This window comes from Falco punctatus (genome assembly GCF_963210335.1).
Source record: "Falco punctatus genome assembly, chromosome: 10".
In the NCBI taxonomy this organism is placed as follows: domain Eukaryota; kingdom Metazoa; phylum Chordata; class Aves; order Falconiformes; family Falconidae; genus Falco; species Falco punctatus.
Genome location: NC_137590.1, coordinates 14,908,425 through 14,932,562, shown reverse-complemented (window position 1 = coordinate 14,932,562; position 24,138 = coordinate 14,908,425). Strand labels below are relative to the sequence as shown.

The window sequence follows — 24,138 nt, the reverse complement described above, 5'->3', positions numbered from 1 at the left end:
GGACTCGTTCTTGCAATTACTCTGCAGCTCTTCCTAAACTGATCAAGAACTATAACAAACTAATGCTGGTTTGTTTGGTTTGGGTTTGTTTTTTTTTTTTTTTTGGGGGGGGGGTCATCTTTCCTTGCTTCTTCCTTTCAGTTTTTTTGGGTTTTTTTGAGTTGAATTGCTCTGAAGCTTAGGAACTTAGTGTCGATATCCCACTGAAACAGAGTCACGGTCGGTTTATTGCCATTTGTTTAACGGAACTGTAGCAGGGCAGCTCTGGAGAGGACAGGAAGAAATTGCTTGGGTCTGAACAGCTTGGAAAGGAATCTGAGAGCCTTGTTTTTAGGTGCTGAAAAGACAGGATTTCACTCCTTGGTCTCGGTACTTCCCAGCTACCTGCCCAGTTCTCCGTCTCTATCGGAGGAGTGCTCAGAGGAAAAGGCCATGAGGTGTAAGCCCAGGGAGATGAGAAGGACATTTTTATACAGCCAGCAGCAAAGCTGAAAGTCAGGAATTCTGCTTTTATGTGTGCTCAGCCTCAGGGCTGAAAAAACAGTAAAATCCCCCCCTCAGCTAAAATCCCCCCTGGAGCACTATTTTAATTTCTTACAGTGACTCTTGCTCACTTGAGAATTTGCATTTTCTTTCCCAGTTTACAATTTCCTCGAGTGGATTAAGAACTTCCTAGTTCTTTCCCAGTAAATTTTTCTTCGAAACCTCAGAGCAGGGAAAAAAAAAAAAAAAGGAGTTTTTGCCAGTTGCATCCCCCAACCTGTGCTAAAACCCCCAAGAACTCTTTCTGCTGCTTCCTGAGCAGCCCCACTCCTGGTGCACACTCGTGTCGGGGAACACGGGAGAGGCTGAAGCAGTAAAGCAAGGAGCTTCTGGCCCTCAGGAGCGTTCCGCAGGGGTCCCCCCTGGAGCAGGGTCCCCCCTGGAGCAGGGTGCCCCCAGGATCCGTGTGCTGTCCCGGAGAGCTTGGAGCATCCTCTCGCTCGGCGTCGGCGGCCGCCGATGAGCGGTGGAGCTCTGCCACCTTGTGGGACTCCAACCCTGTTGCCTCACCCGCCTGGCACCCAGCGCGTTTCATACCCAAGGGTCCCTTTCCTTACCTCACACCTTATAGAAAGGTGGGGGTTTTTTTGTTTTGGCTTTGTTTTGTTTTGGTTTGGTTTTTTTTGATGTGTTTTTTTTTAAACAAACAAAAAGCGATGCATTGGAAAACATCACTAGAAAATCTTTGTGGCTCGAAGATCACGGGGAATATGCCTGATGCTGAAAAGGTACAATTTCAGTGCAACCTCTTAGAAGAAATGTGACATTTGTATTGGACTCCGGTGTTCTTCCCTGATGGCTGTTAGTGCTCTCAGTGTTCCTGTGCAGGGTCTCGGAGGGTGTGAGAGAGACAGGGCAAGGTCTGTGGATGAGGGCTGGAGGGTACCTGGTATCTCAGGGTGCTGGCTGGTTGTGGGAGGTGGCTGCTGGCCAGCCGAAGCCCACACTGGTGCAGTGCTGTGGTATCACAGGGGGTACCTGTGCTGACCTGGAGCTCACACCGTCATGGGCAGGGCTGGTAGTTGCCTGCCTGTATCTCCCTCTGCTTCTCCAATGGCAGAAGCAAAAATGGAGATAAGTTCCGCCATGAGATGATGAACTTCTCAGGGGTGCAGCCAGCAGTAAGTGCTGCCCAGCAGGATCCTGGCCTGGAGATGCTGAAATGAAGGTGAAGATGGGGGAGATGGATGGGGTCCTGCACTGGATGTGAGGACTGAAAGAGAAAAGAGTCCCCTCCTGGGGGCTTACATCGTGGGGAATGAAGGGGCTGGGAAGGACCCTTGAGTGAGCTGTGGGTTCTGCAGGCTGGCAGCTGTGGTGGCTCTGGCTGCTGGTGGGGGCTGGTGGGCTGGGTTGGACCCCAGTCCCATGGCGTTGCAGGGGCTGCTGTCAGCCGATGAGGTTTTTTTGCCGGCCGGCACGTGGCCCCAGGGCAGCCCTCAGCCTCACCCCTCTTCCCTGCCTGCAGCACTCCCTGCAAGCAACAATTAGCATTAATAATCAGATTCTCTTTTTGAGCCTTGAAAAGACAAATAAAGGGGAAAGAACTAGCAGGGCTGCCAAGATTCACTAATTGGCACTTCCTTCCCTTGCCTGTCTGCTCACTTACAGACCGACAGCGCTTTGAACATGAATATAATTGAAGTGTCAAGTGGCAGGAGGTGCTGAGGTGGCCATGCCCGGCTCTGCCGTTGCTCCTCGATTTGCAGTGTTCAGCTCCATGAGTGTGCTGTTGGCCCTGAGCTCCACAGACACGGCAGGCTCTCGGTCCCTGCTAACACCGAGCATTGCTGCCACAGCCCTGCAAGGCACAGACAGGCTGCCCGTGTCCCCGAGGTGTGAATTTGGAGCTCTTCTAACCGTGTGTGGCAGGGGCTGCTGGTGCAAAGAAGTTTCATTTCAAGATTCAAGTCACTGTCGTGTGTTCTGACCTGACGCTTGATCAGTGGGTCCAAGCTCCCACTTGAAACTCTGAAACCTTGGTGATGGAAGGCAGGTTCAGGAGCAGGACATCAGGCTTGCTGGTGGCTCCAGTTTGGTTTGTCTTAGGTCTTTACTTATTATTTTTGTATATATATATTAATATATATTTACTTACATATTTACTTAAGTCTATACCTATAAATCGTACCGATTCTTTTTGCCAAGATTTTTTTTGCAGTCAACATCCACTAAAATCTCTGCAAAGTACCAAAGACAGTTTTGCTTCATAAATGCCACCAAAACACTTGCTCAGGAAAGCATGTGAGCTCTTCCTTGGCCACCTCTAGCCTTCTCCAGCAGGATTTAGGCCAGTGCTTACACACTTCCTAAATCAGGGCCAGGGAGGCAAACAGTTTCAGTGACCGTGCAGAATATGCCGCCTTCTGCCATCACAGGCTGATCAAGAGGAGTGAGCTGGACCTCCCTGTGTCCATCTCAGACGTGGGTGGATTTTCAGAGGTCCTCACATTCCAGCAATCCCTCAGAAGTTCCTCAGCCTTTGAAGGTTCCTTCATCCCACGTATATTGCTTTTGATGATCTGTTAGGGAGTTTTACGAATCTGATCTATTGGGCAGCAAACAAATACTCTGTAGCAATTATTCTGAGATAAAACCTTATTTTAGCAGCAGCCTACCTCCCCTGGGAGAGTGACAGAGATACCACCTGGGAAACTTTTCAGCATTAAATAGTCATGAGCTGCTATTCTGGATGCATATGGCTGGTTTCAGAACCACGTGACAGGTTAAAAGCAAATAAAAATAACCCTTTACATCAAAAAACATGTTTCTGATCTCTGCTGCCTTCTGCCTACAGGATTTGCAGGAGAATAAACTCCTACGGACTTGATTTGCTTTAAAAGAATACAGTTGCTAGATTTGGGAGAAAGAAATCTGCTCTGATGTTGTTTAGGTGGTTGCTATTGTTTGCTCTGCTCTTTGGGAACCGGATGAGTCACCACCTGAAATCAGTATGTTCTCATAAAATGTTCCAATTTGACTGAAAGGTCAACAAAATTAATTTCCAACCAACTATAGACAATTTGTGATACCAAGTCTCATTTTTGGCAGTGCAGAGTATAAAAACACTTCCCCCCTGCCCCCTCTAACCAGAAGGAGTTGTAATTCATAAAGGAAATCAAGCAAACAAGAGAGCTTGAGCTAACACCACCAAACTGTAGGATAATCTGCAGGATTATCCTTTAGGTATTGATCTCAAGAAAAAGAGGAGCAGCTGCAGAATCCTCTCAGGGCAAAATAATTGTGTCTGAAAGCTTGTTTGCCAACTGATCTGTATCCAGAGCAAAGGAATTATTTTAGCCTTTGGGAGTGGGGGGGAGGGAAATGTCAGACATGATAATTTAGTTTGCTGCTGGGAAAGCCTTGCAGCATGCTGAGCTCTGCCTACCTGTGCATCTCTGACTTTCCTCTTAAAAAAGCATTTTCAATTTTTTAATTTTTTTTTTTCCTTGGAAAAGCCATACCGTCCTGTTCCCTTCTTAGCTGTTTCTTGAAGGGAACTGATTTCACTCTGCAAAATCCTTCTGGTGCTGCTGGAAGTGACAGTGTTCACACACTCCGCTCCTGCGTTCAGCTGTGGCAGGGAGGAGGGTGTCCCATCCCCACAGTGGCAACAGCAGCGTGACATTGGGGTGACAGACAGTCTCAGTGAAGCATGAAGGATGCTCCAGGGTTGGGCTCAGAGGAGCCAGGGCAGAGCATAGATGTGGGTGATACTGGCTGTCAGGCTAAACTGAGCTGATTTGGGAGCTGGAACTGGGAAATTGGTATTTTACGCTGTGTGTAAGTGAGGAGAGGCGGAACAGGGCTTCGAGCGGGGCAGCTGGAGGAGGGCTGTGCTGGGCTGCGCATCTGGGGCAGATGCTGTGTGCTCCCTTTGTGCCATCCAACAAACCTAGCTCTGTTGCAACCCCGGGGCTGGAGGAAGACAGAGCAGGAAGGAATATTCCCTGTTCTGGAAGCGGAAGCACCACAAAGCCTGCATTGAGGGAGGGTGCTGTGCTGAGAGGGTCCTTGGAAACCTTCCCAAGCAAGTCCAAGGCGTGTCGGAGTTGTCTTTGCTGTCTAAGGGATCCATTCATGGAGCATGACCTCATTTCCCCCGTAGCACACACCAGTGTCTATTCTCTCTGGTTTATTAACCCAAAAGCGTTATCGCTCTCACGTTTGTTTGAAGAAGTTCCCCACAGGTCTTGCCTGGGTGGGGGCTGTAATGCTCTCTTTCCTTGTGCGCCCTGAAAATAAACCAGCTCAAAATTAACTTGGGAGTCATTTATTACTGTTCTTTTCAAACCCCCGCAGACTGGAAGTGCAGGTTGGACCCCTGTGGGGACCATGCCCTCAGCCCTGCAGCACTAACCCTGGTGCTTGCGGCCAGTTTCGTTGCAGCCTTACCTGGGTGGCAGCTCCCCTGGGGAGATGGGGACGCTGCCAAGCCATGGCTTGCTGCAGCTCCTGTTGCATCCCCGGTCATCTGAGGTCTGTGGGACCCCTTGTCATTGCTGCTTGGCTGGAACAGCTCTGCCCTGGCCTTTCAAGGTGGTTTGAATTCCTCTCTCCCCTCTCCTGAAGTGGGTCTGGCTCGGGGATCCTCTCCATCCAGCCCACCACCCAAGAGGCACAAGGAAGGAGGAACAGCAGATGCAAATTGAAAAGCCGTCTGGGAAGGGTGAACGTGCAACTTAACCATGCAAAGGAAGCCAAAGATGCACAGAACAGAATATTTTGACTCTAAGCCATGAAGTTACTCAGCCATCCTCCTCCTCTCTCCATTCCTGCTGCGAAAGCTCTGCGTGGTGCCCAAGGAGACGCAGATGTAGAGATTCATCCGTTGCCATCAGCTAGTCCTGGAAGAGAATTTGCATAAGGCTAAAAATGTCAGTGTTCCTGGAGGAGGAACAGGGTTAAAATCCCATCTGGAGTTTGTAAAGCAGCATTCAGAATTCAGGTGGTGGCACCAAGAGGACACTGTCCCCTCACATCATCACATCTAACCAGAAGACCAGGGCAGGGGAGGTGAGACCAACATGGCTCAAAAGCACTGTGTGAGAACGAGCTTGTAGCTCTGGGGCAGTTTGAGGGAGGGAAGGGGAAAGGCAGGTGTATTCCTGGCCACCTGTGGGTCGCTGAGTGTGTGAGGGTCTTGTCTCTGGTGCGGTGGCATGGCAGAGCTCCCTTCCACCAGGGCTTTGGGGAAAACTTCTGCTGGGGACACAGAAGAGCACATGGAAGTGGTGCGGGGTGGTGATGGGGACCACTGTCCCTGGGGCTCATGGTCTTCCTCAGAGTGGGGAAGGACTTTCTGCAGCGACAAGTTAATGCTGGAAAATCCAGCTCAGAGAAGCACCGAGGAGGCTTCCTGAGGGTGATCCAGCCACTTCCCTCTAACTGCAGCCAGAGGAGAAGCGCCGAGCAGGACGGACCTTGCAGCACATCAGGCCAGCTTGGGGCCTTTTTAAAGAGCAAAGGTCTTTAGAGCAGGGACCAAACCCCGTGTCCCAGGCTTTTGGGTCTGTGCAGCTCATCAGACCTCCTGGGTTTATGGTTGCACTTGATGCTCTTGAACGTCTTTTCCAACCTAAAGGATTCTGTGATCCTATGCTATGATTCTAAGTGATTTCCATCCTTTCTGCTGGGCCGCTGCTGAGAGCATCCCTGTGTCGGACGCCGTGTCCCTTACATCAATAGATGGCAGCAACTTCCCGGTGCTGATGGAGAAGCCTCGGCTCAAAAGAGCTGCAATAGTTCTCTTCTTGCCTGCCTTACCTCCTGGTTCTCAGCTCAGTCTCCTGCCACAGCCTAAACTGTAGATGGCAGCAGGAAAAAGATTTTCCTATTTCTTTGTGCCTTCTGCTCTGGGTAGTGTTTTCCTGCTGCTGGCTGAAGGGGTCCGTTGGCTCTGGGGTCTCTGGCTGGATCACATCCCTGTCCGGACTTCAGGCCAGTTTGCAGGCTCTGCTGACCGGGGTCAAGAGGGTTTTCTGTGCGTGCTCCGGCTCGGAGCGATCTGTGCGGGGTGTGCGTGGAGACACCTGCAAGTGCCTGTCGGGGGGTGGAGGGGGGATGCTCCCACCAAACCACATCAGGGCTGTCCAAAAGTTTTGGTACAAACCGATGCGTCACAGCTGGAAGAAAAAGTTGCTGCTGTGCCCTGTTAAAGGAGACAGAGTTTAAGCAGTAGTTGTGCAGGCAGAGAGGTTGTGGCATCTCCGTCCTTGGAGATTGTCAAAACTCAACTCTGACATCCCAAGTTCACTCTGATTGTAGCCCTGGTTGGAGCAGGTGGTTGGATCAGGGATATCCAGAGGTTTTCTGTGCTTGTCTGCCTGATCTCTCTGGTCTGCAGGTGCTAATCATACCCCTCCGGGTTAATGTAACATGTTTTTCTCTGCATTGAAACCCATTGCAGAGAGTCTGTTACCCCTTCTGGAGCTGGGACAGATGAATCTTCAAAAGCACCATCCAGACTGTTTGACACCTTGCAAATAGCTGTCAGTGTGTCCTAGGTGTGTCAGCAGGACGCTGAGGCCATATCCGCATGTGTCTCCCATGTACAGCCACGCCAGGGCTTCCTAAAGTGTTTTTTTTTTTGAGGCTCTGTTTTGGTGGATTGGTTTAAAGCTTCACTCTTGCTTGCTGTAATGGGAGTTCAGCAAGCTGATGTCCTAAGGAACATGGGTCATTTGAAGTATACACCGCTCAGTGGAGGAGGAAATTTGAACGTGGGACATGCCAGCTAGGAAGAAAAATCAAGATTAAGGTGAATCATAGAAAAAGCTGCCTCAAAATGAGAGCTATTAGCTACTAGAGTAATTTGTGGGGACAGAATATTTAGGCTATTTAATGCATCATAAATTACATAGGGAATTCTCATGCTTTAACTCAGTAGTCACTTGATTTAAATCTGCTTCTCTCCCCAGCTTCCTATAATTACAGCGTAGCTATCAGCCACATCCCCAGCCACCTGCAGTGCCTGTTCCCGGTGAAAGGGACTCCCAGATGTTCGACACCTCTCGGTGCTGGGTCCCACGTCTATGGGGTCTCTGTCACGGAGCTGCTGATCCCCACTCCCACCCCGCCAGCGGCTCTTGAACCGCCCGGCTTCTTTTCACACTACGTCTCTTTTTGTGGAGCTGGGAAAGGATCCAGAGCAGCTGTGTTAGGACCTGTCAATCTCAAATTGCAAAGTCATAAGGAGGCAAAATAATCATCGTAATAATAATAATAAAGTCATCAACTTGTCTTACCCTCCAACAGAAAAAAGGTTTTGGTTGGTGATTTGCATTAGTTATAATTTTCTCCAAGCTGATTTCTCCCTGTGATGCCACTATACAGCCGATAAACGATGCTCAGGCAAAATCTCCTCTGACATTCATCTCTGTTTACAGAGCTCATCCAAAAACAAGAGGCCTTTTCTTTACTTTATTCAGCATCACCACGACTCGGTTGCCAAGGCATCAGCCTTAGATTCCCGCAGTTTGGCTCTAACCAGTGGTGCCCAACACCTCCGGATCCCTGGGAGCGGCGAGCTCAGCCATTGCGGCACCGATCCTGCAGTCCAGCAGCACCGTGTCCCTGTGGTGGGACATCTGCTTCCACTGCCCAGCCTTGGTGGGCTCCTTCCTGGGCCTGACATAGGGACCTGCCTTCAAGCTTGATTTGTCAAGGGCAAAAAAGCAGGTGGAAAAGACCCTGGCAGAATGATATTTTGTTGGAACTTGTGTGTATATGGCTGTTCAACCAAAATCACCTTCATTCTCCTTATGGAGTGGAAAGGGCTGGTCAAGAAGACCCTGGAACAGGGGGGTTGTGAAGCCTTTGATGGATCAGGAGCAAAGCTGAGGCTGTTGTTAGCTCTCCTGTCTGTTCACCCTCCCATACCACTGCCACCTTCCCCAGCTGATGCACCGCTGTCCCCAAATGCCCAAGGTTTTCTAGCAAAACAATTTCTAGCTGTAAACCCCACTGCTCTGAGTCAATCAGCTGCACCAGGTCTGAGCTGTTCTTGGGTGAGAGGTCTGCTAGCAGCCCCTCCTAAGACTCCCATCCATGCACTGCTGCTAAAGCTGCCAACATTTATAAATATCTCCAAATCCAAGTCTGATCAGTGGAAAAAGGTGTTTCTCCTTTTCTGGTTTTCCACCAGAAAAAGAAAAATCATCCAAGCTGCACAGCATGTTAAGGGAAAAGAGCCGAGAGAAGCAAGTTGGGAAGTGCATCTTGATGCCTTTAAGTCACTCAGATGAAGTTCATTTCTCCTTGTCTGTACAAGGTTGGACTCTTTGCATTTTCATGGTAAATTTGTTTACCGAGCCGTTGTTGAAATTCTGGAAGCAGAGAAAATGCATTTGCTCCATAACCTTTCCGGATCTGACAAGTCCTATAAAATCTATTAAAGCCTTTAATGAAATCCCCGCTCAGAGCCAGCTCCCATGAATGAATGTGGAATCGGAATTTAAATTAAAATGTTGTTTTTGTAGTCTGTGGGCTTTAGCCTTGACAGAAATTAAAGGGACAGTTCACATTTTGGGGCTCATTGCTTTCTCCCTTTAGTTTTGTACCACCACAAATTGCCTCTCCTTGCAGAGGATGGGTATTTGAATCTCTTTTCCTCTCACAGAGGCTGTGGCCAGTTGGGAGCACTCAGCTGCAAGCACAAAACCTGGTATACTAGATAATTTCAATTAGAAAAGAGTAAATTGCTTAATAGGCAGCACCGTCCTTTAAATAGGATCCAGAACTCTCATTAGCAAATGGAGGGGTGGTGGGTTTGGTCTTCCCCTTGAAGGTGCAGGAGCTGGCCAGGCACAGTGTGCCCTTGCTGCAGGGGTAAGCCCAGTGCCAAGGGCACCATGGTCATAGGCTGTCCTCAAGCCCCTGCCTGTCCCTCTGCCATCAGCCACCTGGAGACATGCTGTGGTTCAGCCCTCCAAGCCTTGGTGCTACGGGGACATTTCCAGGCAAGCCTTGGTAAGGAGCCTGATGTAAATCCATTGGATGTGCTTGGCTTTGCATACCCAAAGATTTAATTTCTATATGTAAATACAGGTCTGCATGTGCAGGGGGTGTGCAAGCAGTTTATTATTTTTGATCTTTTCTGCGCTGAGCAAAGCAAAATATCCCACAGTGAAACATGTGTGTCTGAGCCCCCAAAATAAACAGCTGCTCAGGGCTTTGGTTGCCTTCTCGTAAGCCTGGACCCTGCGCCAGCCTAAGGCAGCACAGTTCAGGGGTGGGCCAGGGTTACGCAGGTCCCTGCTACCTCCTTTGCCCAGAGAAAGTCTGCCAGGATTTGCTAGGTTTGGCTTCCCATGGAGTGATGCCACCAACTGTCCCCAGTGCCTCTTTGGGGGGGTGGGTAGTGTTTTCCAACAAGAAGGGATAAAGTTTGCATTTGTTTTCTCACAGAGGTTTGTTTCTCTTTGCCATGTTTTGGTTTTAGGTATTTGCTTACAACTGCATCAGCTCTTGCCGTTCCCTGCAACGAGTCAACTCTTTACCTGGAAGAAGGAAACATCCATCCTCCTTTCCTAGGAGCCAAAAGCTGCCCCAGCCCTGGACCCCCCCAGCTGCAGCTGCTCACCCCTGGGCAGGGAGCCAACCAGAGGAGGCTGCACAAGGTACCCCCGCCTCAATTCATTTTGGGGGTTTGAACTTTTGGTTGTTCTTTTCACAGCTTGCACCTCCTTCTGTTTGTGTATGTCCCCTTGTAAGGGTTATTTTTGCCTGGGGAAGCCCTTGGCACCTGTGCTTCAGCCTGGATTTAGCCCACGTGGTGGGCTGCCCTTGCCCCGTAGCAGGCTTTGGAGTCCCGTCCCACAACTGCAAACATGTTAAGGCTGTCTGGTGCCCCGTGGTCCTGACCCAGGGCTGAGGGTGATTCAACTTCTTTCTTTCTTTTTCATGAGGGCTGCTTCCAGAACTGCATTCCCAGCCCCCCGGACCCGCACCATGCAGTGTTAGGCTCCCCGGGATCACGCAGGGTAGTAACTATTATGGACAAGGCATTACAAGAAGGGTTGCAGATCACAAATAACTGCATAATGAACACATGTAAACAGCCATTTGGTTCATGGCTGATAAACTTTCATGGTCCATTTTATCACTGTGTGAGCAGAGGAGGAGGGCTCAGGATGCTGCTGGATGGCTGTGGACCAACTCTCTCCCCTCTGACCTGCAAGAGGTTTGGGCACAATCCTGAACAGTGGACTCATTTGGTTCATACACCAGTTCCTCCAGGCTAGGAGGACAGCTCTGCCTCCAAAGTGTGGCAGGGGACCGTGGAAAAGGGTGATTTCTGGTGTGGGTGACACCACGGAGAGAGGTTTCATTCTGCAGAATGCTGAGTGCACAAGCAGTAGAGGAGGTGGCTCCCTTCCCAAGGAGATGAAAGCATTTGCTGCTTGTATTAAAAACTCTTAGGGGTAGGAGAGCTGCAGCGGGCTGAGCATGCCCATGGGCACCGGGATTTTTCCCCAGCTTTGTAGGAAGCCTTGCTCCTGCAGCAAGGCCAAGCTTGGGAAGAGTCTCTCCAGAAGGGAGGATCTTGGAAGCCAGGCAAAGGCAAGAGTCTGTTTTCAGTGCAGGAAAGGAGGGGAACTCATTAGTGCAATGTGAAGTGAAACAGAAAATGCTTAAATTTGCTGGCAAAATGGCAGGAGGAGGGAAGGAAATGCTCTTTCCATGTCATCGCGTTGCTGGAAGGATGGTGAAAAGTTTGTTTTGTTTTGGTGGCCGTCAAGCTTTTACATTTTTCTCCTTTTTCTTTTTTCTTTAACTTGGGTTATTACAAAGCAATCCATGCTGTTTCTAAGAAAAATATCATTAAGTTTCATTTTGAAAATGTCAAAACAAAATGTTTTGGCATTTTCTGAAGTGAAACATTTCATTAAAAATGCTGCATCTGAGTGTTTTGACATTTTTTAAATCCACTCTCCTCCTCCTTCTATTTTCTCAACTTAAATTTATTAATATTTTTAGTCCTTCTAAAACTTAATTTTCCAGCAAACATAGTAGTAGTTAAAAAAAAGAAATATATTTGTGCCTTGTACATTTTGAAAGCGATGAGCAATGGGAAACCTGGACGGCTGAGGTTGCCATTGTCTTACAACCTTGGTTGTCCTTTCCATGGTGCAGAAGGAATGTGTAATCGTGCAATTTTGTAGTAAGAGCTTTACTCATTTTTTATTCACTTAGAATCATAGTGGAAGGAATACCCCAAAAGCAAAAATTGATGCAGTGGTGGACAGCAAAGCTGGAGCAGGTTGGGAGCTGGGTGCTGATGCTGATGTCCCCTTGCCTTCCTCCTACTCCCTTGCTGCACCCCTGGTTCAAATGCTGGCTGCATTGGAGCACCCAAATGGCTGCAGTGAATCGTCTTGGTGCTTCAGCCAGGAGAGCATGGGGAGGCTCGAGGGGGCTGGGCAGCCCTGCAACGATCCAGGGTGGGCTGCTTGCATGTTGCTGGGTGTTTCTTGCCTGCCAGCAGCTACCACCATGCTTCAAACTCTCCTGGCGTGCCCTGGGCATGGACTGTGGGCCGCCTCTAGCCAGAGCAAACTACTGATGCTCAGAGGCTATTCAAATATCGCCCGACTCAAATGCAATCACAAGCTGCCTTTAAAGTGTGGGGGGGTTTGTGCAGTGGAGGGAATAGCTGGCAGGGCTCGGTGCTTGTGGCGGTGTGATAGTCACCTACAAAGGCTGGAGATGGTTGTCAAAGGGGACAGGGAAGCCTCTGAAGGCGGGAGATGCTTTCAAGGGGAGAGCGAGTGAGTATGTGCTCCAGTCTGCACCCCACCACTCGGAGATGAAAGGATTCGAGGCTCTGCTGTATTGCGTGTCTGCTGCCACAGCCCAGCACGCAGCAGCTGCACACCCTTCCCCTGCCAAAGCCTTAATGCTGGGTAAATTGAAATGAAAAAATGTGAAAAAAATATGGAGTCATTATATTTGCTTTCAAATCGCCTGACTCCAGGAGTTCAGGTCTTGATGAGCATAGCAAATTCAGGCTTCAAATGGCCCCACTCGCTTGGCCGGTGTCGGTGGATAAGAGAAATTGAGTTTACACACCACTTTATGCTCTTGTGGCAGCACCTCCCTGCCACCCACGGGCAGAGAAGCCGGCGGGACCACCGAGAGGTCCGGCTGGAGGAGAGGCTTCAACCGAGAACCACCAGTTCTTGGCGGGGGTGATGGAGTTGGGCTGCTGAGAGGCGAAGGCAGGCTGGGCCCCGCTCGGCGTGCTGAGCACCGCGCTGGGGCTGCCCCAGCCTCCGGCTCTGCTTGTGCCCGTCCCTGCTCCCTTTGGTGCCAGTTCAAGGACTTGTCTGAGCCATGCCAGGCTGAGCAAGTTCAATTTGTGAGCTTTTGCTTTCCAGAAAAAAAAAATCCTCTACCCTTACAAATGCCTATCTAGAGGCTTTCTCAGGACTTCAGGAAGACCCAGAAGCTGCCTCAGCAGTATGAAATACTAACAATAATCCTAATTTGCTAAAGGAAGATCCAGTGTTGGTTTTTTTTTTTAATCCAGAGCAGCCAGTTATTTTTATGAAGATAAAAGCACGTTTGTGCTTGCTGGGAAAGCTGCTGGCGGTCTGGCTTGCTTGAGGACTGTGGTCCCAGCTCCTGTTTCAGCACCCCCCAGGCAGGCTGGGCAAGCAGAGCACCCACCAAGGACCTCCTTTCAATGCTGGCTACTTGGGACTAGATCTAGGCAAAGGAGCAAACCCCTCTTTTGGTTTGAAAAAAAACAACTTATTTTTCCTCTTCTATAGCGGCATGCTTAATTCCCATATGGTGGGAGTGGATCTGGATCTTAACACCAGAGAGCTCCCTGAAAACACCCCACACCATTGCTTTGGGGGGTGCTGTCATGCTCAAGGCTGAATTTTTCCCAGCAAGTACAAACTTATTTTTGCATCAAGATAACCGCCTTGCAGTAGTGGTGTCCAGCTGAAACCCTCGTGGAGACACCAGCACTCTTACAGGGGTGAAGGTGGGTGTGGGAACAGAGCTGGGCTTGGGCAGCCTGAAAGATGGGTTCATTCCAGGGGAAAAGGGGAGAAACTGCCTCTGGTCTTCCCACCCTTTGGATGATTGCAGTTTTTGAACAAATACAGTTACTCTTCCAGCCTTTTTGGTGACAAATTGCCTTTGCAGGGTTGCAACAACTCTGTCCCGCATCCCTCTTCCCGGGACCTTCTGAGCCAAACCATTCTTCAGCTGGGCTCATCCACAGCCTGCACATCTCCTTGGGGCCCCTCCACTTGTCTCTTCTCAACAAACCTTAAGGAAAAAGGGCAGAAGGGAGGTGGTGGTGCAGGAGCATAAAGTCCCACAAAAAAATTATCTTCCATTCCCTCGAGGTTTTTTTTGAAAGCTGCTGGGTTGCAAAGGCGGTTCTGTTGATTGCAGTTTCAGTCCCTGATTATGCAGTAATGGAAGCATCAGAAATAATCAAGCTTCCTTCCTCAATTTGAGTTTGCCCTTCATCCCGTGGTTTCAGGCTAAGGAGAAAATGGTCATTTGGAAGAGGAAGGGGGAAAAAACCCACAATATTGTTTATCTCCCTTAAAGTCACAGCTCTTTATTTTCCGTTCCCATTTTACAGCTTGGCCATTTGAAAGATCAATTAGCAACTGCCTCATAAACGAGCAATAAAACCTTTCACAGGGAAACTTTTCTCCAGGCTGAAAAGTACTTTTCTGTCCTTTGTACAGAAGGAAGAAAGGCTGGGTGGTTCCTCAAACCAGGAATCCCCAGGTGAGTGACACAGGCTGTGAAGAGGCTTTCAGGCGGCTGCCAGCCCCACTCAGCAGGCAGTGTGCTGGGGGTCGGCGTCTTTAAGTGGTTTAACCTAAACCGCTCGTTCGTGACAGCCTCAGTGAGCAAGAAATGAGCTCAGAAGCCATGAATGGAGGAGGAAAGCACCTCTTGCCATAGGAGGTTTTGGTGATCAAGATGTGCTTGTCCATCCTCTCCCTTTCACTGTGCTCCGTCTTCTAAGTGGTGGGATCGCTTGAGAGGGGATTAAACAGTTAAAACAACTATTCTAGGTTTATTCTCTCGAGGATGAAAGTACAGTCTCTGTTTGAAAGTTTTAGAATATGTGTGCAGAACTATATACCCACAAAGATTTCTAGGCATTTGTGTTGACAAGGCTGACAAAAAAATTCACAAAACGGGGGCAAAATAACAGCAAAACCCAATTTTAGGGCATCATAGCTAAGCAAAGCCTGAGATTTTGGAGTATTGGAGATGCTAAAGGTGACTGCCACCTGGTCATCTCATTTCTGGGGGAAAGGCAGAGCTCTGACCACCCTAACGCTCCTGGGATGCTGCTCCTGCTCTCCCCGGCGCCCCGGGCAGCCAATGTGCCTGCACCTCTCACAAGGGCTGAGCACTTTTCTTTTCTCTCTCTTTTATTTTATTTTTTTTTTCTAAACTCCAATCTGTTTGCACTTCTCCCCCCTCCCCATCACCATCCCTTAGGCCTTCTGGGAAAAGAAAGAAACAGCCTCTCTGTTTTTAATCAACCTAATTAGTGTATCTTTAATACAATTAAAGGGAAATTTTACTGCTCCCCCCCATCCTCGTGTATCAATTAAAACTCCACAGTTGCAGGGTAAATTTTTAATCCGTTTAGGACCATCTCCCCCGGCCTCGCATCCCCCTCCTCCTCCTGCCTGGCAAAGTGTCGCTTCCTCCTCCGTTTTCTTTAGGAGTCTGTTCAAACAGCACATTGTAAGGAGTAAATAAATTACTCTCTGCCCCCTTGCCCTCTCCTCCACGGCAGCCGGCCCCGTTCCAGGCAGCTGCCCTGATTGTACAGGCAGGCGTGGGGGGGAAGGGGCTCACACAAAGCCAGGGCTGCGGGACTGCACGCTCCGGGTCGGGGGGGTCATGCTGTTCATCCCTCCTTTCTTCTATTCTTCATCCCCCTCTTCTGTATCTTGCTGGTTTTGGGTTTTTTTAAGGTCTAGGGGTGGCTGGGGTGGTTGGGGGTTAGTGTCTATTTTTGTGGCGTGTAGGGGTTTCTGTCCCAGTGGGATTTTTTCCCCTTGGGGGTCTCAGCTGGGGTGGGTGGGTGATGGCCCTGCTGCTGCGGTCATGGCTCCTGCCCCGGGGATGCTGCGTGGGGAGCTGGGGGGTCCCACTGTGCCTGGCTGCCTCCCCTTCACAGCGGGATTCCCATGCAGGAAAAGCCTTGGGCTTGCCTAAACCTGGAGGGAACAGCCCTGCCCTGTGCCAGCAACCCTTAGACCATCTGGGCTCAGCACCAGTGGGCTCAATCCTGCCCTACACACAGAGATAGTGGCTTAGGGAGCACGAGGTACCAGCTGGTGGAGCAGCACCTAAATAGCAAGAGCATTTTCTTGGGGGTTAGGTTTTTTTCCTTGTAGTAAAGATATAGGGTTAATGGATCTGGAAAACCAGATTGAACACCACAGAATGTGGCACCCTGCCTGTGTGGGTTCCCCTCCCTGTTCCCCTGAAGGTCCCTGAGATGGCTTCTGCCCAGGCTGCTTCTCTCCAGCTTCTGCAGGATTTGAGCACCCAGGCCAAAGACCTGCTTAGTTAGCGCACATTCATTTGCAGACTCCTGAGAGAGGCTGAGGGCTCTGGGCTGGGATACCTGGAGCGTGGTACCCGGCGGTGACCAAAGCTGGGAGGGAGCCAGGAAGGAGGTGGCAGGACCCGACCTTCTCCCCCTTTTTTTGCATGTGGTGTAAGAGCTTGCTCGCAGGGGTGAAGTAGGGAGGCATGGGTGCCATGGGGCTGGGTGCTGACCCTGCATGGTGCCTGGCCAGCATCCCAACACGGGGCGATGCCCTGGGAACCCCACGGCAGCCAGTGACTGAGCTGTGCTCCAGGAAGTCCTGCCGGTGGCTCGTTATCCTCAGTGCAAACACAATTAGTAGCTTTGCTGCTGCCTTTTTGAGGTAGAAGGGCAAGATTCCCCTTTCTGCATTTCTCCCCGGCTGGCCTGTGACTACAAAGTCCTGCCTTTATGGATCACTGAGTCCCTGTGCTTCCTTAATGAACCTGCGTTTAATGCTTGACTTCTCTGTGTCATGTTTAATTACAGCAGCTGTAACTTCCTCGTTGGTTGGCTTGAAATAATATCTAAGTGCTTCTGAGCTTTAGAGCCTTGTTATTCTTCTATAATTAGAGTTCTAAGGCTGGTGTAAGCCATCTCTATAAAACAGACAGCCATTTGCCATGCATGCTTATTGCAAGGCTTTGGGTTTCCCAAGGATGGGGAAGAGATGCTGTTATTGAAAATCTGGCAGGTTTCGGTGGGAAGAAAGGTGGGCCCAGGGTGCAAGAGGTGGCAGCCGCGCTCTGTGGATTGTCGGCAGTGAGGCAGCTCACCGAGCATTTCAGAACTCAAATACCACCAAGGAACAGACAAAAAAGTTCCTCAGGGTGGATCTGACACAGGAGCATGCACTTTCTTTGGCTTAAGGTTGTTTGTGCCTCCTTTCATCTCTAAATATGCTGGTTTTCCCTCAGAAGTGCTGGGGCTGGGTGGATCTGGGGTCCTTGCTCTCTCTTCGTGTGCCCTCTGCTTCAGCCCGTGGCTGATGACACTCCTGGGAATGGGAGACAAGTGAGACGGGGACAAGGATGAGCGTCACCCAGTGCAAACCAAGACCTGAGGTGACATTGTGCCTCCCCGGGAGACGACGGGCAAGACAGCAGCCAACTTGCAAAACAAGTGGCCTTTTAGGACCTGCCAACTCGGGAGAGAAGGGGGCTTTGAGGCGGTAGAGATCACCCCTTCTATACCACATCTGCACTCCCAGCGGAGGGGCCGCAAGTGTTCCCTTCTCTCAATCTCCCTCTCTATATTCGCTTCCTTTTAAAGAAAGGGGTTTATTCCAGCAAAAGTGAAGGGATTGATGCGTTTTTCTTAACTTTATGTTCGGGTACCTGTGTCGTTCAGGCAGCTGTGGTAGGCGATCAAGTACGCAGCCCTGCAGCCCAGCTGGAGGGGTTTGTGCCGACTGTGGTGGGGGACTGAGACGCAGGGACCCCCCAGCTCTGTCCTTGGCCGCGGGGGGGGGGCATGGGGACTTCTCAGCTCAGGGATAGCTCCTGTCCATGTGGGTAGGGGGGGTTCCCAGGCACTGCAGAGGCAGTGCAACCAGCAGAGGCAAGGTGAGAAGAAGAGCAACGACATTTTGAGGTTTTATTAAACTCATGCACTTCCTAAATTCCCTGCAGCTGGAGGATCTCACTGCCCCAAACTGGGCACAAAAAGCCACAGCCTGTGATGGATGTTGAGCCACCACTGGGGTATGGTCTCAGCTGTAGGTACACATGAGATTCAAGCCTCAGGGCAACCCAGATCCCCTTGGTATGGGACAAAAAACTGTGACTATACTGGGCTGGAGAGATCCAGGTAGTGTTGGGCTCACGGGGCTGGGGCAGCTGGAAACGGGACACCCCATGGGCCAAAATTCAGCAACTCCTTGGTGTGGCTTAGGGCTATCCCCTCATCCCTTTGGAAAGCAGCTCCTTGAAAGAAAAGGGCAGCATGCTGATCCATCCCTAAACTGGGATTAGTCAAAACAGGCAAGGACAAAGTGCCCTGATACCTCAATTTACACTGTAAACTCTTCCCTGAAGTGTCTGCCATGGGCCACGTTTGGAGGCAAGATCCCTAATCCAGCAGAGCTGAGGGTGAGACCACAGCAAAGGACCTTGCACTCGTGGCCATGGGGAAGCTCATCTCCTCGCAAGATCCCTGCCATGCTGCGTGTGCCGAGCATTAAGAGGGCTTTTTCCAGCAAGAAGGGGATGGCGAGGAATGACAGTCTCTGAATTGCAATTTGAAACGTTTACAGCCCAGTCAATCCTAATTCATTATTAGCTGTAATTGTTTCAAAGAAAGTGTCCACTGTTATGTAAAATGCAGTCCCAGATGCTCCTAATGGTTCAGGCTCTCTGATTGCTGTAATTTGCAAAGCTTTTGCCTTTTTTTCCCCCTCCCTCTGTAGTTATGATGTGCCTTTTATGAGCCAGCGAGGAAGAAAGAGAGAAAAGCACGCCATTAGAGGAAAATAATAATGTTGTACCTGAAAGGCCATTAGTGAGTCTCATATGAAAGTATGCATCTGGTCTGTGCTAGCCTTGTCCATGCTCCCTGGCACCTGGACACTGTCTGGGGACACGTGGAGCTTGGGGACAGGGACACAGGGAGCGGGGGGGACAGCTCTGCCTGCAGGGAGAAGGGCTACAACCCAGGTGTGCAGCCCAAAGCAATGTCACACTAACCCAGGCATCAGGATATGTAAATAATCAAAACGCTTCACAATTAATTTTCACAATTAGATGTGGGCTCTGTGTGGCTAGGCAATCAGCTGGGGTGGAGCAGCTTTTGGCTGGCAAATTTAATGGGGTGTGATTTTGCTGGTGAGAGGGGTTTTGTCTCTCTTTTGACATGAGGCAACATCCATTTCCCACTTCCATCCTCTGATGTTTCTTTGTATAAAGGCAGAACTGCAGAGATGTCTCTTGCCAGGATACCCAAGCTGTGCACTACAGGCTGTTTCAAAGCTCTTATTGCTTGCTGCCTTTCGCCTCCACCTCTGTTTTCAGCTCAGGTGTTTGTTTTAGCCTGTCTGTGTCAATCCTGTCACCAGGAGCTTCTTAAGTCCATAATATCAACCTAATTTAAGGAAGGCTTTACTTGATGAGACAGGTTTCGGCCCCCTGCTGTGTGCAGAGGAAAGGAAGGAAAGTTGGTTTGGTGTTTCCATTACACCCTGCCCAGGGCTGAGCTCCCATGGGATGAGGCACAGTCCTTGGGCTGAGTTTCTTGGTGCAGTTTGTCTGGATGAACTGCGCTAGACCTAGCACTGGGATGAAACAAAGAGTTGTACTTTTAGTGCTTTTTGGGTGGTTTTTTTTTTTAGGAAAAAAAACCCAAATAGAATATTTTAGTTGGAATGGGCATACAGTGACTATGTAGTCCAACTGCCTGAATAACACCCAAACCCATTGTGAAAGAGGCCAGAGGACATGAAAGCTGTGGCTAAGTACAGTGTCCCCCATGTCCGGCAGATGCTGCGTCTGTAAATTATCTGGGAGTGAAATACCCCGTGAATTGGACCGGGGTTTCCCTCCTTATGAGGCCAGGCTGGAGGGAGCAGCAAGACGGAGGAGCAAAGGCCAGGAGGAGAGATCCAGGGCGGTGGGGAGGGAGGGCTGCCCTTTCACCTCTGCTCTCCCATTGCTCCTCCAAAACGCTCTGCTGTGTGATCCAGCCTCGCTGCTTCCCACCAGACAGCCTTGCCCTGGCCCCCTCCCCAGGACCCGCTCCCCCGAGACAGGCTTTGTCTAGGGAAGATTGAGAGGGCTGATGGAGTGGGGCTGCCGCCTTACCCTTCCCCTCCGAGGAGGGTGGTCCTCCGAGGTCATTGCCGGGGGCACGCAGGGCAGCGCATGATGGGATTGTCTGCTAGGAGCCCCCTGACGGGCTTTTAACAGGGAGGAAGGGCACACAGCACCCATCCTAACACCGTGCCTTTAGCAGCACCCATCCCATCACTGTGCCTTTCGCAGCACCCATCCCAGCACCTTGAGTTTCTCCCCTTGCCCTGCCGCTAAAAGTTTCCTGGTGTTGGGAAGAGAGGGGATAACTCTTATTCATAGGAAGGATTTAATGCAGGATAACTCAGGGGCTGTGGGTCCAGCTCTGGCAATTAGCAGCATGCATAGGCTTGGAAGTGTCAATTAGGCTCTTGAGCCATTGTGTACTCATTAACACAAGGTCTCTAATTGCCCTGACCTGATGTTCTGGGAGTGCTGAGGTTGGCTAATCAAACATGTACAGGAAGTTAGGGCTCAGTACTGAGTGAAAATACCCTTTCCATGGCTGAGACCATGCTGTCTGGTGATTTACAGCACCATCACGCTCTCCATCCCTGCGGAGGGACAGGGAGGAGGCAGCGAGTGACCAAGCTGTCCAGGTGTCTCGCACGCTGCCGGAGCAGCCAGCAGGGCTGGGATTGCTTTGTTGCCTCCCGTGTCTGCGGCTGTGTGGACCTGGCAGCCCTGGTTCCTGTGGGATGTGTTAATGCAGGTCGCGGCGTGGCTGGACTTGCTGGCCCCAGCAGGAGCGGGGATGGATGCGGTGGCAGCAGGCAGACAGCTCGCTGGTGTCAAGCAGGGCTGCGCAGGGACGTGGGGGTGATGTGGCTGGAGAGCTTTGCATTGCAAACCACCAAAATAGTAATTTTTGAGGGTGAGGTGAAACACTCTGAACTCCCCAAATCAGAGCTACAAAACGGATACCACAGTCATGAGCACAATGGTCACATAGGAACCAAAGCAGCCTTTCTTGTTCGATTATTTTTTTTCTCCTGCTCCCTCTCAATTAACTCTCTTTATTATTTCATCAAGGAAATAGTTTGTGCCTTTAACGAATGGGAGGAACACTTGCAAATGCCTTTTTGTCTGAAGGCAAAGCTGCTTGTGTTACTGAACTTCAAGGGATCGTTCCCTGTTTCCGTTCCTCTCCCTTTCTCTGCTGAGGCAGAACGTAGCGTAACTTAAAAGTCAGTGATTCAGACTGCAATTATAACCTAAAAGCACAAATAAAAGATAAGCTGGCATCCTACTGTTCCCCATTTGCATCTGTGTCACATGGGATGAAGGGAAAAATAAAATCTGCTTTTATAAAGTGTTGAGCCAGAGAATCTCGTCCAGCAGAAAGAAGAAAATAAACAGATCCCCTGAGGCACCGGCTGTTTGAGTTGCAAATGACAACTCAGCTGGAAGACAGGCACCGGAGAGGCACGAGGAGTTTGCACACAGGTTTTGCACACAGGTTTGCCGTCACGGAGCCCTACCATCAGCCTGACACTGGTAAAAAGCCACCTTGAGCTGTTTTTAACATGTCCCGTGAGCACCATGCACCCCATTGTGGGCGTTTCCCATTGCTCCCCAAATCCTTGCCACGATTTCCAGGTGCAGGAGGGCTTGGGGGGGCTGTGGGGCTGCTGTGGTTTGCCCATCCCATCCCATCGACCATCCAACACGGCTCCCCAGGGCAGTGCCTCAGTTATCCTCTCTTTTGGGGAGCAATGGCTCATTTTAGCGTTGGCAGAGATTTCTAGTGCTCCTGTCTTGGTAGATTGAAAAATCACCTCCCAGGGTGTTTCAGGTTTCTCTGTTTGCAGAGATGTCTGGGAACTCACTAGGGCCCTGAAAACACTTCTTGCTGAAAATAAACAGGTTTTTGAGACAATGGGCTTTTTTTTTTTTTTTTTCTTTCAGAATGTGATGGGCTTCTAATGGGAAAAAAAATTATCCAAGGAGGAGGGTTTTGGCTGAGATACTGAAGAAGCCCAAAGCTATCGTCTTTGGGGAGCAGGGGGGGCTGTGCTTTGTGTCTCTTGGGCTGGAGGGAACTGAAGCCCTGCCACCAAGTCTCAGCTGCAAGAATTTGTCTTCCAGCCTGCGAGCAGATTGTTTCCCAGCCAGGCGCTGAGCTGGACACGAGGAGCCACGTCAATACAGAAGATGCTCTATCCTGGTCTGCCCAACTTGGCTCTGTCCTTCAGTGCCTCCTGCTTCTCCAGGCACCTACCCCGACGCTTTACAAAAGCAGGGATTATTTGTTCCTGCCTCGATCCAAGACCCTTCAGTGCTGCATATACTTGTGGTAGACTGTGGCTGTGGGACAGGCAGCACTTGGGGTCTTTCCTTAAAATCATGCAATGCTTTACTTGGCATTCCTGTGTCCCAAGCCCCACGGTGTGGCTGGACGGAGGGGCTCCTGCCGGCCTGCCAGGCCCCAGGAAGCAGAGCAGCTGTGCCAGGGATGCTCTGAACAAAGTGCCTCTCCTGGTGCCAGCAGCCTGCGATTTGCATACAGATGCATAGGAAATCCTGGCAGGTCCCGGTGTGAAGGGGGAAGGGGACCACAGGTGTGGGCAAAGAGGTGAGGCTGGCTGATGTGCAGCTCCCAAAAACTCCACCTCATCACGGTAGGCTGGGAGGCCCATCACCAAGGCTGTCCCCATGGCCACCCTGGTGCGTGTGGGATCAGGAGCAGCTTCAAGCCCAACAAGCCTGGGGCTGCAGGATGTTCCCCACAAGGGAGCACCACCCTGCCCTGTCTGTCTGTCCATCCTTTCTCCCTTTCCTGCCTCTTCTCTTGTTCCTCCCCTCCGCTTTTGCATCATCCTGTTCTCATACTTTTCCCCTCCTGGTGTCTTTTGTTGAAGATCCAGGCTGATACTTTAAAGCAGGTTTTAGATCTTGCTTGCTGGCTGTCATAGAATCACAGAATCATTTAGGTTGGAAAAGACCTTTAAGATCATGAAGTCCAACCATTAACCCAGCACTGCCAAGTCCACCACTAAACCATGTCCCTAAGCACCACATCTATGTGGTTTTTGAACACTTCCAGGGATTGACTTCGCCACCTCCCTGGGCAGCCTGTTCCAGTGCTTAACCACCCTTTCAGTGAAGAAATCTTTCCTAAAAAATTGTCCAAGGGCTCTGGGTGCTCTGCACTATCTCACCCAGAGCAGAACCCCATCTGGCTCTGCAAATGGTGTAAAACCCCATCCCCACCACCCTCGCACCTTGAGTCCCCGCCCCATGACAAAGGTGGGCATTCACCACAGGCAGTGGATTTTGCGGGCTAAGGAGGGTTGAACAAACCTTCCATCAACAAGCGGGAGGAAACTACAGCCTCTGATCCCCTTACCCCCACTCAGCAGAGGAACTCCAACTGGAGACTACCACAGTGCATAAACAGTATGTTTGCTTTATTTTAAAGAAAAGTTATCCATCAAATCTGTTTGAATAGCAAATAAATGCAGGGAAGCTGTGAGCGGCCGTGGAGGGTCCTTGGGCAGAAGGGGAGGATGAATTTGTCAAACCCGCTGTTTGTACAGCTGGATCTCTGAGTGCTCTGCAGCATTGAGAAAGCTGAGGTTGCATACGAATGAAACACTGAATTCATCATCCATTTTTTGCGTGCCCTTCCCCAGATACCGATGGCTCTGTGTCACCTTTTCTGCTGGACTCCCAAACCCTACTTGACATGAAGCTGGTGATGGAGGGACACACGACAACGTGGGACAGCACACATTGACTTTCCAAGTTTTGCAAAGGGCTCGGAGAGGTAAAACACCGCAGCCACAATCATTGCATCTCCATGAGGAGCTCAGCAACCCCCTCTCCTACCAACTTGTAATTAAAGAGAACAAAAACCCAACACGGTGGAGGCGCTTGAAACGAGACAGCTTCCTTGCTGTCCTTGTATCTCTCGTTATCAAATATTGTCCACAGTATCCCAAATGCATGACCTCAGCAAACAGCAAATTGAGTCTGTTTATCACGTGGCTCCTTAAGAGGTGCTTGCCTGGTGAATGGCCTTGGCATACATTAAGTGAATAAACCGCCCCATTGTTCGACTCCTTCAGCCGCTCTGCTCAGTTGACCCATTCAATAACTGTTTGTTTGCACAGATTTCCCTGTACAAGTGCAACAAGCTGAACCCTGGATCTGAGCAGATGTGTTTGGAGTAGGCTCTCTCTCCTCGCTTCCTTCCCATCAAGGTGTATT

The 24,138-nt window shown here is 50.3% G+C and overlaps 1 protein-coding gene across 1 annotated transcript in view; it reads left to right on the top strand.

The window, feature by feature from the left end:
* The first annotated feature begins 1,167 nt into the window (after positions 1-1,167).
* MYT1 (myelin transcription factor 1) overlaps positions 1,168-24,138 on the top strand; it is a 124,866-nt gene continuing 101,895 nt past the window's right edge. Inside the window, exon 1 of the mRNA XM_080404003.1 lies at positions 1,168-24,138. This exon is cut by the window's right edge and continues 20,103 nt beyond it. The gene's annotated coding sequence lies outside the window, so the exon portion shown is untranslated.